This window comes from Hypanus sabinus, chromosome 4, assembly GCF_030144855.1.
Source record: "Hypanus sabinus isolate sHypSab1 chromosome 4, sHypSab1.hap1, whole genome shotgun sequence".
NCBI classification, from domain to species: Eukaryota; Metazoa; Chordata; class Chondrichthyes; order Myliobatiformes; family Dasyatidae; genus Hypanus; species Hypanus sabinus.
The window spans coordinates 142643735-142664818 of NC_082709.1; the positions used below are offsets into that span (position 1 = coordinate 142643735).

General features: G+C 39.3%; 1 protein-coding gene across 2 annotated transcripts in view; it reads left to right on the forward strand.

Annotated features, from left to right (window-relative positions):
- Positions 1-801: 801 nt before the first annotated feature.
- sytl5 (synaptotagmin-like 5) overlaps positions 802-21084 on the forward strand; it is a 182020-nt gene continuing 161737 nt past the window's right edge. The window contains exons 1-2 of one of the 2 annotated variants that reach the window (XM_059968237.1): positions 802-1095; positions 2884-3027. The gene's annotated coding sequence lies outside the window, so the exon portion shown is untranslated. The remainder of the gene's footprint in view (positions 1096-2883; positions 3028-21084) is intronic. The other variant, XM_059968236.1, reaches the window with a different exon arrangement.

Below are 21084 nucleotides of genomic sequence, written 5' to 3' on the forward strand. Positions count from 1 at the left end.
AGATTTTTACATAGTAAGGGAATTAAGGGTTATGGGGGAAAGGCAGGTAGATGGAGCTGAGTTTACGGACAGATCAGCCACGATCTTATTGAATTTCTCCTATTTCTTATATTGTCTCCTAATGTCTCCTATTTCTCAGCCTACCCCAAAAACCCTTATTGCTACCGATTGATTTTTATTTGTAAAGTAATGCACGCAAGTAGATTCCTCCACTTCACCCGATGTTTACACGCTTTGTTCAGCAATTACCTGCGAGCGAGCTTCTTGCATGACTTCACTGGCTTTCATCGACATCATCCGCAAAGCAATTGGTCATTCAAACATGATTCTTCTCAGGAAATCCACGTTGATCTTGCTCAATTGGTATTTTCAGTCTCACAAATCTTCATATACTGTAGCTCTGTAACTTTCGAAATACAAATTCAACACGGAATGTTATTGAAGCTGAGGAATTGATACGGATTATAAACACATAAAATTATGGCTTTCTCATGAAAGTATCCTAAATTGAATTGTTGAGAATCATTGAACATCTGTTTTCACTGTGCACCCAGGAACATTTAGATACGAACGAGGGAATGATCAATAGCAACAGGAATGAGATTTGTACGGAAGGCTTCTCAGCCAAATTCGAATAATTACGGAACCAAGTCAGGTGATTTAAGATACTTTCATTGATCGATTTGAGGTGCAATTGAAGCCTGAATGTTTCTGCGGATTAGTGGGTAGTGCTAATTGAATCAAATTCTCTCTGTGTGTAGAATTTTAACAAATTCCAGAGACGCGATAAGAGGCTAAAGTTCTGTGTCTCGGCGATGCCGGGAGGATTGCTGGGTTCCCGCGAGTCTGAAGCTCGCCACAGTCGCGGTGAGAAGGACCCGCCCCTTTTAAGGCAGCGATCTCCAGCCCTGGAAGTTAACGTTCAGATCAGTCTGAAAGCAGGAACGCGGAAGAGTGAAGAACGATCAACAGCTGCTTCAGCCAAACCCTGGAGATCTCCGCCAGTGTTCCAGGCATTTAGAACCGAGCTGAGCGGGAGGGAAGGAGAACGCCGGGTCCTGTGTCGGTGCCTCGCCGTGAACACCGCGCTATAAGGTGAGACACCCTCATGTGGAAACTGGGCACTACTTGATTTGTGTGTTGGTGGAAGCAGCGCTTGCACAAGGCGCATTGGTTTCTGTTTACTTCATTCAGGTGTGGAGCTAAGTCCGAATCGAAACGAAAGCAGTATGATCCTGCTTTCGCAGACAGCATCGACATAGGAGGGAAATTTTGTGGCAGGGTTATGTGGCAAACCTTGTACACGCGAGTTCAAAGCTAAGACACTAGAGATAGATGGATTTTAAACCATGATGTAGTGAGTATGGATCTAACCTGCCCCTTGTGGCCGTAAACAAAATTTGGGGGGTATGAATGGCTGTGAAGCGTCCCGAACTGGAGTGAGGATGTTCCCTCCGTACTGTCTACGTTACAGCCGCGGCTCCAGCTCGCCAGTCCTCGTGGCGAGAAGAATGGGGTAACTGGAAGTAGGAAAGGGGTACGATGCATCTTGCCATACCTGCATGGTGCCAGTTTTTTGGGTGGTCTTTTTGGGTTCCTCGGTCGTTTTGAATATTGGACATGTTAATTGCTTAATGCTAGCCAAACGATCGCAACGGAATAATGCTCAACACTACCTCCATTGCCTGTCTGCGTATGGAGGGAATATTAATGTTTCCCCACTGAGCAGCAATCGGAACAGTGTAAACTCATCGAGTTTTTTTTTTGTAGTTCTTGTTGTTGCTGTTTAGCATTTTCCTAGTCTGTATAAATGTCAAAGGCAAGTGGAATTGTTATTATTTTTTAACTTCGCTGTCATTTTAATTTTGATGCGCAAAAAAAGATATTTTACTGAAATTTAGGTTGACTGTTTATACTAACCAGTTTGTCAGAAGCTGAAAAATTACAAGAAGTCCTATTTCTGTACAGTCAAATTCCAGGTTGTCTTTTGATCTGTAGAATCTTGATTAAAGCTCCCCAATATTCTTTGTATGTTTTTAAATATGTGGGGGTAAACTGTATTTTAGAAGTCTTGTTTCAAATTTGTAGCTGTAGTGGATTTTTTAACAATAATACATTAACTGTGCAACAAAAATATTATCTTTAATAAATAAGAGTGTGGTGCATATTAGTATGTAACTTCAACAAATCTGTGTCCAAATAAACACGCTGCACATCTGATTGGCTGTCAAAAGCTGCTTTTCAAGAAAATAAAGCAAATATTAGGAGTTGTCTTTGTAACAAGTAGCATTAACGCCTATAAGATATCAAGAGCAAAATGTACTGCAATTATTTGGCTGTTCTAACATGTCACTGGACCCTGACTGTAGATTACTACAAAGGCAATGGGTGCATGCGAATACCATTACCTGTTGGTCACCTTCCAAGAAATACATGTCCTGATTCAGAAACGTATTGCCATTCCTTCATTCTTGCTGAACACATACCTGGAGTTCCCCAAGGCTAATTCAGTAATGTTTCCTTTGCCCACTTAACAATAACATGAGAAACAGGAGTAGGCCATCTGGCCCATTGAGCCTGCTCCGCCATTCAATAGGATCTGACTAAGGACTCATCTCTACCTACCCGCCTTTTCCCCATAACCCTCAGTTCCCCAAAATCTGTCCAACCTTGTCTTAAATATATTTACTGAGGTAGTCTCCACTGCTTCATTGGGCAGAGAATTCCACAAATTCACCACTGAGAAAAGCGGTTCCTCCTCATCGCCATCCTAAATCTACTGTCCCGAATCTTGAGCTATGTCCCCTAGTTCTAGTCTCATCTACCACAGGAAACAGCTTTCCTGCCTTTATCTTATTTATTTTATAATTTTATATGTTTCAGTAAGATCTTCTCTCATTCTTCGGAGTTCCAGCTTGTACAGTCCTAAGCGACGCAATCTCCCCTCTTAGTCTGACCCCTACATCTCTGGAATCAACTTGGTGAACTCCTCTGCACTGCCTCCAAAGCCAGTAGATGCTTCCTCAAGTAATTCCCTTCCTGTAGATTAATTTAAGCAAAATTAATGAATGTAGAATGTTTAATTGTATGCCAAGAGCAAGTTGAAATTTTCTTTTAATTTTTGCATTTGAACTCTTGTATGCAAGGTGGAGTAGTTACGAGTTCCAGAACAGAATTTGATATGGAGCAGAACTGACATATGAAGTCATAAACATGAGATTCTGTGGGTATTGAGCAATACCCACAAAATTATGGAGCAACTTGGCCAGTCAGACAGTGTCAAAGGAGGGGAATAAACCATTGATGTTTCGGACCGAGATCTTTCCTTAGCAATTCTTAAGAATTTCTCAGATTCATGATATTAAGTACTGAGATCCTGCTATTGGACATATTGTTCTGTTGACATAGATGGCTTAATATTCATTATTAGTTCAATTTGGCATAACTAAAACACTTGCATCTAACATACTAAAATGACTATATTCTTTTTTTTCATTCTGTAGATTGTAGAAGCTATTGTTGTAGTTCTGCCTTCTCCTTAATATTTAACTCTATTTGCCACATTTAGTCACTGGGTGTGTCATTTCCCTGTTAGAATTGATGAGCTAGACCCTACCATTGATGGGTTCACAGCATTTCTAATATATTGTCCTGCAGCATGAAACTTAATTTAAATGACCTGGAAAATAACAGATGTCGCGGGACATATAATCTTCAAATGGAGACATTTATGTTAGATCTTTGTGTCTACTTGTAAACTAGGCTGTTGATTCATTAATGAGTCACAGTACTATGTTTGCTGACAATTCTAAATTATCAGGAAATCAATTAGCCTTGTATTTTTAGCATAGTTTTACTCAAGGTGCACTTGTGCCATTAGCATAAGTAATCTTTTCGCCTTAGTTTAAAATAAATTTAGTAGCCTCTTTCGAAAGACAATCAATCAGAGCTTTCAAATTAAATCAATGTCACTGGGGTGGGGTGGGGGAGAGACAGGGTGTAATAAAGTCGGCTGAAACAATGAAGTAGTGAGTTGCGCAGTGCTGGAAGTCCTGTATGGAACAACTGTAGTTTATCTTATGTCAGCAAGCTTGATTTTTGTTGGAAATGAAGAAGTTCATAACATGCTAGGTGAGCTGTTATGACTTCCTGGCCATACTGCCACATGCTGGGTATCTAGCTGTTAAACATTGAATTGAATGGGCAGGATTGCCTGGATAGCAGAAGGCTTTTAATTAAGTAACCTAAAAATACTCAATTTTTGTATTCCTTATTTTAAATAGCTTAAATTTATTTTTATTATTCTTCTGATATTTGTGAATTTCAGGACTGTTGAGAAAGTCCAAAATCTTGGCAGCTTTCATTCAGGAAATTTGTATTGTTTTAGTCAGCCTTTCCACGGACAGCTTTCCCACTTTTCCCACTTGCACATCTTGCCATTCCTTTTAGACTGAGAATTAATGCTTGTAGATATGCAATGGCTAATGCACACTTCAACTGATGAAGTGTAGGTGTCCAGTCATACAGGGAAAATTCTCATTTGTTCTTTGTTTTGATTTACTTTTTTTAATAGTACCACCACTGCAAAAAGTACGCCGAACAATGCCTGTATTTTGTGCCCTTGCTGTAATCCAGGTAACATGGCAACTAACTTGTGCACAGATATTATAAGCCACAATAAGATAAACCATTTGTTCCTGGTTGAAACAGTGTAAAAGAATTGTACTGTACTGAGAGTTGAGATCATTACCAAGCAAGCTCCAGATTTCCCACATTTGCTTACGTTGATTTCCTTAAATATCCGGCAAGGACAAAATAAGATGCTTCAGCTTTAAATCTTACTGATTATGGAGATGGAACAATCTTGTTTCCCTCTGTGATGTTATCTGATTATACTTCCAGAAATCTGTCATGCAAATATTTTATAATATAAATGACAAGGGGAAAGTTGTACAGCCAAGGTTGAATATACTTGCAAGAAGATTATGGAATATGTTTTCTGTTTTAAGAGGGTTTTTTGTTAAATCCTGCTTTTTTCCCTAAGAACTTGCTGCCAACTATGTCCTACCCATGTTCAGATAAACCTGAATGTTTAGCGTACCTTGCCTTTCAATACCAATCTTGGTCTTAAATGGTTTGCTTCTGTGAAGAAGCAGGACTTTGCATGATATATTGCCATCATGTAGGTGAAGCAAAAATCCGTTCATTGAACAGACCAGTGATTTAAGCTTGGCAAGGATCTGAATGCTTTTAAATCTCTAGTTGTTACAAAACATTCAATAATATTTACTGAACTATTAAATAAATAATGCAACTACATTTATGATTTTATAAAGGAAAGTACTTAAACACTCAGCAGGCCAAGCAGGATCTGTGGAGGGAAAGGAATTGTTGATTTTCGGGTTGAAAACCTGCATCAGAGCTATGAGAATGAAACAACCAGCATGAAGAGTGTCATGTTTTCTAACTCCAAAGCATAAAACTAATTGCAAGAAAATGATGTGAGCCCAGGTTAATGGGTTTTTACTTTAAGTGAGGGATGTGCGCATGATGGGGTGCTGTGATGATATCTGCTATTCTTGTATGTTTACATATAATCTAGAATGAGTTATTTAAACAAACAAGAATATTTAATCAAACAATATATTTACTATATAAGAGCAGGAACTCCAGGGTTGTGATCTCAGGACAGCTACCCATGCCATGTGCTAGTGAGGTTAGTAATAAGATTATATAGTATAACATGTGGATAAGGAGTTGGTGTAGGAGGGAGGGTATGACAATTTTGTATCATTGACCTCACTGCCAAGGAAGGTGGGAGCTGCAGAGAAAAGATGTTTTACACCTGAACTGCAAGGGGACTAATATCCTAGCAGGAAGATTTGCTGGTGCTGCACGGTTGGGATTAATCTCGAGTTGCAGGGGATGGGAACCCGAGTGCCAGAACAATTGGTGGAGAAATTGTGGAGACCTGTTGTTTAAGACCTCCGACAAAGTCAGGATCAAAACATTGAGCAGGATGTGACTAGTGTCCTGAGCTGCGTATATTTCAATGCAAGGAAAAATTGGATGAGCTCAGGGCATGGATCAACACCTGGAATTGTGACGTTGTAGCCATTCGTGAGACTTGGTTGCAGGAGGGGCAGGACTGGCAGCTCAATATTCTGGGGTTCCATTGCTTTACATGTGACAGAGTGGGAGGGGTTAGAGGAGGAGGAGTGGCTCCTCAAGGAAAATGTCACAGCAGTGGTCAGTCAAAACAGACTGGAGAATTCATCTATTGACGTGCTTGGGTGAAACTAAGAAATAAGAAAGTTATGACCACCTTAAGGGGGCTATATTACAGACCACCCAATGGTCCAAGAGATTTAGAGGAACAAATTTGCAGAGAGATTGTAGACTGTTGCGAAAAAAAAACACAAGGTTGTTATAGTAGGTGATTTTTAACTTCCCACATGTTGACTAGGACTCCCATACTCTAAAAGGATTAGATGGGATAGAGCTTGTCAAATATGTTCAGGAAAGTTTTCTTAATCAGTGTAGAAATCCCAACAAGTGAGTACGTGATATTTGATCTGCTATTAGGGAATGAGACAAGGCAGGTGACAGAAGTTTGTGTAGGGGAACACTTTGCATCTAGTGATCAGAGTACCATTAATTTCAAGATAATGTCTGGTCCATGGGTTGAGATTCTAAACTGGAGAAAGGCCAATTTTGAGGGCATCAAAAAGGATCTGGCAAAAGTGGATTGGGACAGGCTGTTTTCTGGCAAGGGTATACTTGTCAAGTGGGAGGACTTCAAATTTTAAGACTACAAAACTTGAATGTGCCTGTCAAAATAAAAGGTAAAGATAAAAAGTATCAGGAGCCTTTGTTTTTCAGGAGATATTGAGGCCCTGATTAAGAATAAAAGGAGGTGCATTGCAGGTATAGGCAGGTAGGAACAAATGAGGTGCTAATGGAGTATCAGAAATGCAAGACAACACTTCGAAAGAAATTGAGAAGGCTAAAACAAAGTATGAGTTTGCACTAGCAGACAAAGTGAAGGAGTCACTGGTAGATAGGGTTGTAAAGAAAGCTTTTGGCGCATTGGCCTTTATAAATAAAAGTAGTGAGTAGAGTAGAGGAGTTGGCAAGTTATGCTGAAGTTGTATAAGATGTTGGTGAAACTTAATTTGGAGTATTGTGTGCAGTTTTGGTCTCCTACCTACAGGAAAGATGTAAATGAGGTTGAAAGAGTACAGAGAACATTTACAAAGATGTTGCCAGTTCTGGAAAACCTGATTTATAAAGAAAGATTGAACAGGTTAGGACTTTCTTCCTTGGAATGTAGAAGACTGATGGGAGGTTTGATGTGGTACACAGAACTGAGGGGTATAAATAGGGCAAATGCAAGCAGGCTTTTTCCACTGAGGTTTGGTGGGACTACAACCAGAGGTAATGGGTTAAAGGTGAAAGGTGAAAAGTTTAAGGAGAACACGAGCAGAACTTCTTCACTAGGAGTCATGACAGTGTGGAAAGTCATGCGTGCAAGCTCAATTTCAGTGTTTATGAGAAATCTGGATGGGTCTGTGCATAGTAGGGGACGTGAAGAGCTACGGTCTTGGTGCAGGTTGATGGAAGTAGGTAGTTTAAATGGCTCTGCATGAACTCAAAGGGCTGAAGGACCTGTTTCTGTGCTGTACTTTTCTGTGACTCTATACTACTTAAATATTACTGAACTGTTAAATCCACAATAAAGTGGTGAATGGGAGTGATGAGACAGGGACCACAAGTGCTTGGGTGCACTAAGGAACCTGAACTCCAGTGGTTTTATTATCACCTTTTTTGCATATCAAATTCAAGCACTGGCACCATTTGTATTTTTGTTTATCACCTTCCAGCAGTCATCTCCACGTTCACCCACCCTTCCTGGCTCCATCTTCTACTTTTTTTCTGTCTGTCTACCTCCATCCATCAGCCTGCCTTCTTTCCAATGTTTCCTGTAATCATTTTCCTTACAGCTGCGCAGACCAATCGATCAGGAAACTTTTGCACAGTCAGAAAACTGCATGACACTTGACTGTTTTTGTAAATACATACTGTACAATGAAAATTCAGAAAGAAAATTGAAAGACCACATTCTTCTTTATTTATTGATAGATATAATGAAACACAGTACAACAAAGAAAATATTTCACATTTTGTAAACTTTTTCTCATCGGTCTTTATGACAAATCCATTGTTCATAAACATTGTCCACATTGATTTTGCATCCAGATGAAAGATATGTTTTAATCTTCATTGGATCATCCAGATGTTCCACTTTTAGTCTGTTTCTGGATTTGCACTTGATTGAATTTATAAGACTGAATCCATATTCACAGTCAGCACCAGAGCTTGAAATGTTCCAATGATGTCAACAAGAATTGACAGTTCTTTATTTCTAAGCACATAGTTCAACATATCAGGGAACATCTTAATTGAGCCAGTCTTAACTTTCTCAGAAACAACAGATTTGAAATCACAGAATTGATGTGATATTTTTGAGGCAATGCTTTCATCATAGTTCATAATAGTATTTTTTTTCGTCAGTTGTGCAAAGCTCTCTTTTCCAAGTTCAAATTTGGTTGTGTTTGCAATAGCAACAGGGTCAAAAGCTTGCCGTTCTCTTAACTCATTGTGAGAAAATCTATTATCCAAGTTGAATGAATCAAATAATAGGCACAGTATTGACGTCAGAACTTCTGGATGCAAGCAGATCACTTTGTCACTCCAATAAATGAAATCGCTAAGATACTGTGACTGTAACGTTAATTTTTGCTTTTATATCCTGCAGTGCTTCGGTTGTATTCAAACAGCTTTTCTGAAGGAATTTGCTAAGAGATGGATCTTTTAGAAGATCTGGATCTTCTAAAACATTAAGGACAGTTAGTGCTACTTGATATTCTGGATTGGTCAAAATCTTCAGGCAGCAGTTGCTGATTGAATCATTACATTTGTTTGCTTGCTCTTTGCAATGCTGGATCAAAACTACGTAATTCCTCATTAAAGCAGTAACAGCAAAATGCCTTGACAGCCATCTTACTTTGTTTAGTGGTCTAAATGACACAACATCGCATTCGGTGACATTAGCTAATTCGAGCTTTCCTTTTTATACTGATGATCTGCTGAACATTGTACACGCTGTAACAATGTTACAATATGATTATGTATAATTCATTAACACATATTTAATTACAGGGTATCTCACAATTATATTAACATAGATTACAAAATTATTTCAGCATAATTTCAAAATTAACATTATATAAGATAACATTCCAACAAAGGCTAAATGTGCAGGAGCTTTTCATTTGGAGTGCGGCCACACACCCGCACAGTTTAGGGGGAATATTGCCCTTCCTCTACCTGGCCTGATCTGTCTATTCACCCCACCTCCTCAGTCCACCGGTCGCTTCTGGGTCTCTTTTATTTTCTCTTTCACCATATCCCTGCTCCATTATATACTGTCTGCTTCCCTTCTCTGCTTTGATACAAGATTTCAACCCGAAATGACAAGAATTCTGCCACCCCCACACCCCAAGCAGGTGCTGCTCAACCCACTGAGTTCCTCCAGCAGGTGGTTGTTCCAACATGAATCTATTGTGTTTCATGAACATCTAAATGTCTTCATTGTTGCTACTTCTGTCTCCTACAGCTGTTCTCCTTTTTGTGATTTTTTTTGAAATGAATTGACTTATTCCTCCTATGGCAGTTTCAGCAGGCGTATGCCTCTAAGCGCCTGCTGGAAATGTGCAGAAAGGCTGCTGCTGAACGACATGAGGAGTCCAAATGTCGGATCACAGCATTAAAAGCCCCACTGGAGAGTAACATTATATTCAGCACTTCCATGTTTGTGAGGGGATCCCAAACTTCCTGAAGCTTCCAGAAGAAATGTTCAAGTTTATTGTCATTCAACCGTACACCTGTATATTGCCAAACAAAACAATATTCCTACAGGCCAAGGTCTTCAACATTGTACATGAAACTTACTGGACACAAGTAATATTACCACAAAAAAAAAACAAATAATAAGGTGCATTTATGACACAGTTTAAAAAGTAAACAGTATAACATCACTGGTGCTTCGTACATGAGGAGCCCTGGGTGGTGGCAGGGAGCTCAGTAGTCCCATGGTCTGAAGAAGCTGTTTTCCACCCTAACAATCCTTGACCTAATGGTATATAGTACCTCCTGCCTAATGGTAGGGGTTCAAAGGAATTGCTGGATGGTTGGGAGGGAACATTGACAATGCTAAGAGCCCTGTGTTTGCAGCACTGCTAATAAATATCTCTCATGGGTGTAAAGGGGAGCCCCAGTGGCCCTCTCAGTAAACCCCACAATCCTTTGCAGGACATTTGAGAGATGCCTTGCAATTCCTGTACCAAAAGGTGATGCCACTGGTCAGGGGCATTCTCAATCATGCTCATGTAAAAGTTGGTTAGAATTGGGGGAGGAGGGCGGAGAGCAGAACCTCAGTCTCCTCAGGAAGTGGAGAAGCTGCATAGCTTTCTTAACCAAGGAAGTGGTGTTGAGTGACCAGGTGAGATTGTCGTTTATGTGCATACTAGAAGCTTAGTGTCCCATTCATGTGTTGTGAGGAGTTGTCAGCCTGCACCTTCCTAAATTCAACAATAATTTATTTGGTCTTGTCCATGTTGAGACTGAAGTTGTTGTACATCCTACCAGATGCTCTGCCTCCTCTCTGTACACTGTCTTGTCATCATTGTTGAGCACTGGCGTGCTGTCAGTGCATTTGATGATCTAGTTTGAGCTGGATCTGGCAGTGCAGTCGTGCACCAGCAGCAGGCTGACCCCGCAGTCCTGGAGGGGTGAGGGAGTGTGATGTGGCTAGAGACGTCATTGCCAGCTTGGTCTACTTGTGGTCTTACTGTCAAGTCCAAGGTCAATTTACAGTGAGAGGTGTTGAGCTGCTACAAGGACAGTTTACCCACCAGCTTCTGAGGGACAAATTTATTGAACATCGAGCTGAAGTTGATAAACAGCACCCTGGCAATGGCAGTAAAGCTGAAAACTATTGGTGCATGCAATACACTAAAAAGCTGGTAAGGTATTCAGGCATGCCTTAATTCACTTTTGTATAGAGTTTTCTGGTTAACTTCAACTTAAGTTGCTGAACTTTCACGACCTAAACTCACACCAGTACACTAATAAGTAAATACAAACCAAAACACTTCTGTGTTTTTTGGGGTCTGCAAGCTAGCTGCCCTGGATCATAATTATTTGTTGAAGATAGTAGATTAATTTTATGCAGATAGACAAAGCATTTGCCTCGCAGAACAATGCCATATTTAGAAATCAAACATCATTAACAGAACAAAATTACTTAAAATGAAATAAAAACACAGAATACTAGAAACACTCTACAAGTCCAGCAGCATTTGTAGAAAGCAAAACCATTAATGTTTCATGTTTGAAGTCTTACCAGAACAGGGGACAATAGAAAGCAGGCTTTTAGTAGCAGAAGGTCGAGGTCGATAGGGCAAAAGGATTAAATCTTACAGGGTGAAGCCAGATGCACTGACATTGCATTAAAGGAACACTTGAGATAAGGTTGAACTTTTGCCCGTGTAATGTTTTGTGAATGGTAAGGCTGTGGGACATGCCAGCTGGCACAACTGTAGAAATAAAAGACTAAGCTAAAAGGATGACAGACAGAAGTTGTCAGTTCTGAAAGCAGATAGGAGGCAGATTGCTTAAGAATGTGGATTAGTTGGAAATAGTGGTAGAGAAACGCCAGATAATTTAGTCTGGATAATTGAAGTATTGCACTTTTGGAGCTAAATGTATGAAGTATAGAGGAAATGGCAAGGCCCTAAAGAGCATTAATGTACAAGGAGTCTTTGGAATTACCCCTCAATCATCAGGCTCTTGGACCAGTGTGGATAACTTTACTCGACTTTGCTCACCCTAACACTGAACTGTTCCCACAACTGTGGATTGACTTTCAAGGACTCTTCATCTCATGTTCTTGATATTTCTTGTTTATTTGTTTACTTATTATTTCTTGTTTCTTTTTTCTCTTTCTTTGTGTATTGGCAGTTTGTTGTCTTTTGCACATTGGTTAGTTGTCCATCCTGTTGGGCGTGGCCCTTCAGTGATTCTATTGTTTCGTGGATTTTCTACTAATGCCCGCAAGGAGATGAATCTAAGGGTTGGTGACACATACTGTATGTACTTTATAATAAATTTAATTTTAACTTTGAAGCCCCTAAAAGTGGCAAAATAACAATGGTAAAGGTGGCATACAGCATTTGGTCAGGGCATTGACTTTGAAACCTGATATATCATGTTGCAACTATATACAGCTCTGATTAGGCCATATTTGGAAATAATACATGCAGTTCTGCTTCCACATTGCTGAAAAGATCTGATGGCTTTGGAGAGGGTACGAAAGATGTTTAATAGTACGTTGTCTGAACTGGAGGGTGTTAGCTATGAGGAGAGGTTGAGCAAACTTGGATTTTTTTTTCTGAAGCATCAGAGCCTGAGGGACTGACTTGTGTATAAAGGTGAGGTGCTTAGATAAGGCAAGTAGTGCCTTTTTGTTTCCTCTGAGTTAGAATGTCAGATGGGATACCTCTAAGGTAAGAGGGGAAAGTTTAAAGATGTACAAAACAAGTTACGAAACACGCTGTCATGGGAGGTAGTAGAAGCATTTAGATATGCTCATGTACAGTCTAGGAACAGAGGCATACAGGTCGTGTGAAGGAAATGCGATTAGTTTAAATTCCATTGTGGTTGGAACAGACACTATGGCCAAAGGGTTAGTTCCTATGTTGTACTGTTCTATGCTCTTGTGGAAATGGGATAGTAAATAAGTGGCAAACATCCAGACACTCAGGGTCATTCCTGTGGACTGAGCACAGCTGTTCCGTAAAGTAACCACTTAATCTATATTTGGTTTCTTCAGTGTAGAGAAGATGATATTCTGAACACGGAATGCAGGTAGGAAAAATTTGAAACATTTCAGTGATCTGGGAAGACTGTTTGGATCATTGAACGATGGGAAAGGAAGAGGTAAAGGCAGAGGTGTTGCATCTCTTGCAGTTGCATGATAAAGTGCCAATAGTTGAGGAAGGATCGATAGGGACAGAACTTCAGACCAGGAAGCTGCAAAGAAAGGAATCCGTTCGAAATGCTCAAAAGAATGATTGGTACAGGAATCCAAGCTGAGTGGGTAGAAATTGCAAAGTATGATTCATTTGAACTTGAACCTGGTGGGATGTAAGGGAAGGACCAAGGGAACTGCTGTCCTTTACCACAAAGAAGTATGGGAGAAGAGTGTCATTCATAGATATAATGCATTATGCGATCATTGGTAGGTAGGGAAGCCATGGTTCATAAAGAGAGCTCAGAAACAGAGCCACTGTGTGTGCTCTGGTCTCACCCGATCATGGTTTAAAAGTTCAAAGTAGTTTTATAATCAAAGTACATGTGTTACCATATACAGTCCTGAGATTCATTTTCTTGCAGGCATACCCAATAAATTCAATAACCATAATACAATCAAAGAAAGATCGCACCAACAGGGCGGACAGCCAGTGTGCAAAAGACAACACTGTACCAATGCAAAACGAAAGAAAAAAAATAATAAAGAAAACAAACCCTAAATATTGAGAACGTGAGATGGAGAGTCCTTGAAAGTAAGTCCATAATTTATGGGAACAATTCAATGATGGGCAAGTGAAGTTGAGACAATTTATCCCTTCTTGTTCAAGAGCCTTATGGTTGACAGGTAGTAAATTTTTCTGAACCAGGTGGTGTGAGTCCTGAGGTTCCTGTACCACCACCTTGAGGGCAAAAGCAAGACTAGAGCATGACTCAGATGGTGGGGGCCCCTAATATATGCTACTTTCCTGCATCAACACTCTGTGTAGAAGTGCTCAAAGCATGAGAGGGCTCCACCTGTGATGGACAAGACTTTTTTTAAAATTTTTTTTATTAGTTTTTCAAAACATTTTACAAATTTAAAAACCCCAAATCCCAATGAGGAACATTAAAACAGTGCAAAATTAAGCATACAATAACAATATGTTACAAAGGAAGAGAATTTAGCAAAAAAAAAAAGCACCTAAATTAAAGACAAGTAAGCTTAGTGTCCTCCCCAAGCCCCACAACACAAGAAAAAACAACAGCAACTCCAGACCAACCACAACACAATATAGAGAGTATAAGTCAGGACAGCCAAGCTCCCAGACTGTGAATACACTCAGCAACAGAGGATAATAATGCCTTCTACCAGAAAAAAAAGGAGCTGAAAGCAAGGGACCAAAAAGAAAAAAGAACCCTAGTCAAGAGGAAGGTAATGAAAGTACTCGATAAAAGGTCCCCAGACCTTATGGAACTTTAGATCCGAATTGAGAACTGAATAATGAATTTTTTCGAGGTCCAAACAGGCCATGATGTCGTTAAGCCATTGAGCATGAGTGGGCGGGGCAACATCTCTCCATCTGAGAAGGATCAAGCGTCTAGCCAGAAGAGAGGCAAAGAATAATATTCGGCATTTGGTCGGACCCAGACATAAATCTGTCTCGCCCCAAAAACCGAACAGAGCAATTAAGGGGTTTGGTTCTAGGTGCTGACTCAGAATACACGATAACGTAGTGAAGACATCTTTCCAGAATTTCTCCAAGCTAGGACAGAACCAGTACATATGGATGAGAGAGGCCACGCCCCTCTTGCATTTATCACAGAGCGGACTAACGCTAGGGTAGAATCAAGATAGTTTAGATTTAGACAAATGGGCTCTATGAACAATCTTAAACTGTAAAAGGCAGTGGCGAGCACAAAGAGAGGTTGAGTTAACCGATTTGAGAACTGAATCCCAGCTCTCCTCAGATAAGGAGATATTTAAATCCTGCTCCCAGGCCATTTTGATTTTATCCATGGGGGCCCGTCATAAGGCCGCTAGTTTATCTCGGATGATTGATATTAAGCCTTTACCTAGTGGATTCATGGAAAGAAATAGGTCCATAGCATTTTTCGCCGGCATTTCAGGGAAGTTAGGAATTAAAGGAGCAATAAAGTGTCGGTTTTGGAGATATCTGAAAAAATGAGCATTGGGCAGATTGAACTTAACAGAGAGCTGCTGAAAAGAAGCGAAGCGATTATCAATGAAAAGATCTTCAAAATGTCTAATGCCCTTCCTATACCAAACCTGGAATGCTGAATCGTATGTAGTAGGTAAAAAAAAAGGTGATTATGAGCAACAGGGCTGGAAACGGAAAACCCCTGGAAACCATAGCATTTCCTGATCTGAGTGGACAAAGCTTTTTGTAGTACTTTTTTTTTAGAATTTTCTGCTCAAGAGAACTGGTGATTCCATACCAGGTCGTGATGTAACCAGTCAATATACCCTCCTCCTACATCAATAGAAATTTGTCAGGGTTTTAGATATCATGCTGATTCTTCACAAGCTCCTAAGGAATTTAAGGTGCTGCTGTGCTTTCTTCATAATTGCTCTTCTGTACTGGACCATGTCAAATCCTCTGAAAAGATAATGCTGAGGAATTTAAAGCTGCTGACCCTCTCAACCTCTGATTCTCCGATGAGGACTGGATCGTGGACCTCTGGTTTCCTCCTCATGAAGTCTATAATCAGCTCTTTGCTGACATTGTGTAAGATTGTTGTTGTGTCACCACTCAGTCAGATTTTTCACTCTCCCTCCTATATGCTGATTTGTTACCTCCTTTGACAGTGGCGTTGTCAGCAAACTTGAATAAGGCATTGGAGCTGTGCTTAGCCACATAATCATGACTGGTAAAGCAAGTAGAGCAGAGGGATAAGCACACATATGCATAGAAAGGTAAAATATATACTATATACTAAGACAAACGTTTGACTAACTGACGCTAAATGATACCAGATGTACCTGTTCCAACTTACTTATAATACCTAATACAAAGTAAATGCTATGTAAATACTTGTTATACTGTATTGCTTAGGGAATAATAACAAGAAAAAAAAAGTCTGTACATGCTCAAAACAACGAGAGCTGGAGAGAAAACTTCTGGGTTTTCCAATCTGTGGTTGGTTAAATCTGTGCACGCAGAACCCGCGGATAAGGAGGGCTGATTGTAACAGCATTCAAGCAATGCCACAGCTGTTTAGCATCCTTCATTGATTAAAGCTTAGTCTGGAATTACCAATTTGTACTTTGATCTACCCATCTCCCCCTTTCTGTATCTTCTGTTACTAAAACTAACATTTTCACTTTTCCGGTTCTGATGAGCCCCAGATCTGAAATATGAGTTGTCCCTACTTCCATCAATTTGTTTGGCCACTGAGCTTTACAGCACTTTGAGATTTTTTTTATTTCAGAAACTGAGATTTGTTTGATTTACATAACGTGGAGTTTGTGAAGTTAGGAATTACGAAGTAGTAACTTCAGTGTCCTGATTTTTGATTGACATGTACTGTATAAATTAAAGAACTAAGAAACCAACTTCTGAACAATTGGTGTACTTAATTTGAATGAAAGCTAATTGAAATTTGTTTCAAATTCCCTTGTACTCTGTAATGTAAGTATTTTGTGATTTGTGCATAACTTTATCTGGATTTATCTGGCAGAAATAAGGTGGGATGGGATTTGGAAAGGAAAGTTGCCATTTATGGTGACTTCATGAAACTCTGTTTAGACAGCATCTGGGATATTGCATTGAAATTCTTTCTCTTAAAATAAATTGTAAAATGGTGTAAAGTTTTAACAGCCCTTAATGCTTTCCAGAAGGGAGCTTTTGGAAAACCAGTACGCTGGGTGGGTTCTGTCTGCAATGTTTTTTCCTCTGTTTCTTTTTGATTCAGTTTCTGCTGAACATTAGTCTGTACACACTCCTGATACATTTCCGGTTAAATGCTTTCTCCTGTGATCCATGAAGGAAGCTATCAGAGTGATAGATGTTATGTCTTGTAACTGCAAAACATTAAACAAGTTGCAAGAAAAAGACGGGAGTTCAAGAGAACAGATCTTAGTTTCATTTTTTTTAGTTTAAGCGTGGCACGTGTGTATGATGCGGTAGTGTGATGATGTATGCCGTTCAAGTACTTCATACATGTAACTACAATGAATTATTTAAACAACAAAGAAATCTTAAGCAATACATTTTCAATATTACTGATACTCTATTATATACACCTCACTCCTCGCTGCTTAGCTATAAACTCCATCTCAAGAAAAAATGCATCTCAACTATATACACAGTGAACTATAATACAACTACTACACAAACATCCACAACACTGTAAATTTTAAATTGTCCCATTCAGGTCCAAAGATTTAATCACTGTAGTGGATTTCTTTTTCTTGTGGGATAACCTCTTTCCTTATAAGGGAAGTCTCTCTGCTTTGCAGGTGAGACTTTGCGTTGTTCAATGCTATTTCTTCTGGGGTGGAATGCAGTCATCTGGAACGTGGTACAGTAACTGACAGATCCTAAAAAGGATCACAACATAATCTTCTAATCTTTTTAACACTGCTTTGAGATTTTGAAGATGTTCCTTGCCATCCTTGCCCGTAACAATGATGTCGTCCAGGAAACACTGAAAGCCTTTCAGCACCTGATCTATAAATTTTTACCAGAGTGCAGGTCCAGATGCTGCTCCAAAAAATAAGCCTGTTATAGTGATTAAACCCTTTGTGAGAGTTAGTGGTGAGAAACACTTTTGATTCTTCTTCAGTTTCCATCTGTGGGTAGGCCTCAGCTAAGTCCACTTTGCTGAAGTATTTTTCTGCAGAAAGATTTCCTCTATTCTGGACAGAGGGTATTGATCTACTTTCAGCACTAGGTTGATGGTAATTTTAAAATCACCACAGGTCCTGACAAATCCATCTTTCTTGGCTGCTGGGACCACTGGCATTGTTCATGGGCTGTATTCAACCTTGGAAAGAATTCCTTCAGCCACCATGCAATCTAGCTCTCTGCTGCCTTTTTCATGGATTGTGTAAGAAGCAGGATGGGCTTTTCAAAACTTGGATGTGGCATTTTCACTTAACACAGTTTTACCCTTAATGCATTTATTTTCCAATGCCATACTTGTACACAGTCATGGCATCATCCAGGCTCCAGCTCAGCATCTTTGAAATGCCATTCAAACTCATTTTGTAGAATGACTGAAACAGCCAAGCTAGTATCCAATTCCATTTTAGTTAATATGCTGTTCTCTTCTGCTGTAAGCCGTATGGCTTGCCTGGTCTTGGTTTTCACATTTTAAATCTCGAGGCGATCTAGTCCTGTGTCATTCTAATCATTATCAGAGTTTTTATCAACAGCACACAGATTAATGCACTTCTTGAAACTGCAACTTAACTTCCTAACATTTTTTTTCTGTCCTGTGCATTCCACTTATTTTTGTCTACCCAACATACTGTTTGTATGTATTCTACTTGGTTGCATTTTCTGCAAGTTTCAGCTTTAAACCTCATTGGGCCAGTGTATGTAAGCCCCTGCCACAACAATAGCACAATTTGTTCAGCCAGACACACTTCTGTTTAGATGTTCATGCTCACTTTTGTTCCTGACTGCAACTCAATTGTGTTTCTGTTAATACAGCTATCTCAGCTGTTTTTAATGTAAGTTGTGCTTTGGTTAGGAGCCTTCATTAAGTGTTTTATTATAAGATTCCAGAAATTAGTCGATCATTAAGCCCATCATTGAACAGACAATGCTCAGATGACTCCTTCATTTCAGCCATGTACACTGAAATGGACTCTCCTTTTTGATTCCACTTGTGAAATGTGTTTTGCAAACAACAATTGTTTCAGTTCTGAATGATGTTGCATTGCTTTTCTGATAACAGCAGAGCTCATTCGGCTGGTTTGGTTGGAGCAGTTAAATTTCTAAGCAAACTATATGCCTTCAAATCCAAAGCACTCAGCAAAACTGGTACAACACACAAAATGCTGGTACCAGCAAAACTGGTACCTGTTTTTCATTGGCTATTGGATTTGCTTTAAAGTACTGCTTGATCTGCTCCGTATACAGCATCCAGTTATCTGTTGTGTAACCAAATGCATCAATCTATCCAGTGTAGCCAGCCCTTTCTGCTCTTTTTTTTTAATGATTATTATCACCTGATACTCACTGCTTGTGACCCAGTATATCCTTCCGTTTTCTGCCTTTTCTAATGTGGCTATCTTTCCTTTTGTAAAGAAAATGTGCTGCTTGGGGGGGGGGGGGGTGAATGTTCTGCGCTTTTTAAACTTGTCTGTTTCTCACTGTACGTTTTTAAAAACTCTAACCTCTCGCTGCGCTTCCATGGGTGTGCAGTCTCTTGGGTTCGTTTGAAAGTTCCCTATCGCCACTATTGTGTTTTGTAACTCCAGAAAAATTAAACTAATTGCAATATAAAGATGGGAGACCAAGAGTGCAGGTCTTAGTTTCTTTTTTTTTACTTTAAGCGAGGTGCATACATATGACGTGATGGTGTGATGATGTATGCCATTCCAGTACTATATAACCACAATGAATTATTTAAACAACAAAGCATGCTTAATCAAGCAGAATATTTACAATATTACTGAAGTACTCTATTAAATATACAACACTAGATGGAGAAGCAGTGAATTTTAATATGGGGGGTAGTTTGATATGTCACTATCATAAAAATCAAAGTCAGTTTTAAATTGTTTATCATTGGAAAATGTGTCAGCAAGCCTTGGGATTAATGTAGTGTATGTCCAGCCAGCTTTCAAAACATCAGGGGAAACTTTGTTGGGCTGTTTTGTTGACAAAGCAGGTGAGTGTACACATATGCTAATAAATTGTGTTCAAGGACCAGCCTGTTGAGCAGTGTCAGTGTCTCTCATGTTAACTTCTATTGTAAAATTTTTTATGGGCTGTATAGTGCAGTACACTGCTTAGAAGGTCATACATTAATCTAGTTTGAATCTTGTATTGAGTGAAAAGAATATCCTATTCTGGAATTTCAACAGTTGATTCATAAATTTCAATTGCAAGTTCTTTTTTGCAGTGCCTGAGTTTGTACGTTATGCATAAGCATTTAGATTAAATTTTACCAATGCAATTTTGAAACTTAAATGTTAATATTATGGCAAGAGCAATACTTATCTGAAGTAGGAAAGTTGGTTTTTCTTAAATTGTATTGGTGGAAGTAATGGAGCAACAAACAAAATGTTTAGCAGGCCGGGCAGCATCTGTGGAATGAAATGGACAGGTCAAAAGATCTGTCATCTGAAAGCATGCCCCATTCTGGATTCTGATCAGCTGAAGTAAGCCCCAGGCAAACAAAGCACAATTGCTGGAGAGTTCAGTGCTGTAATTTGTATTTGTGAACTTGTATCTAATTCTTGGCAGTACAGTATTCATCAGAGTTGGCATTCAATGTTACTTAGCAGTAGCATAATATTTGGATATATAAAGATTGAGATACAGATATCACAAATCAATAAGAAGTCATTGAGTTGGAAGATGTACATCTAGTAGTTGCAGAGTGCAATTATTTCTCTCCATTCAAAAACAAATGCTGCAGGCAAAATAATATTTGTGTGACAGAAAAATGTCTTAAAATTGCATTTGGTGGAATATACTAATGTACTCAATTGTGTGAAGCTGTGTACAATTAATAATTTAATTTAACCGTCCTATCGGTAAACAATTTCACCTGAAGAAATCTTAATTGCACACTTACAACATCAATATTGGAGATTTGCTTTGGGTGGGGGTGCTGTTTCTGGGAACCTTTCCTGAAGTAAAATTAGGCAACAAATACGCAACGGAAAAGTACTTTGAAACTTCCTTCCATAAATTTAATCAATGACTGATTAGTTAGTTTAAAATCTGAGATTAAATGGCCTTTTATTTACCAAAGCGATTAAGACAAATGGAGGGGGAAATTGTGTAGATGAAGAGTTCACAGGTCAGCTGTGACCTCACTGAGTGGTGGAACAAGTTTAAGAGGCTAAATCATTCCTTTGCTTCTATGTTCGAGCATGCAAAAAAATCAGTTGACTATTTGTGCCTCAATTCAGTATCATCTGATGAAAGAACAGAGGATGAAGCTGCTTGCATTTTCTTGCTACCA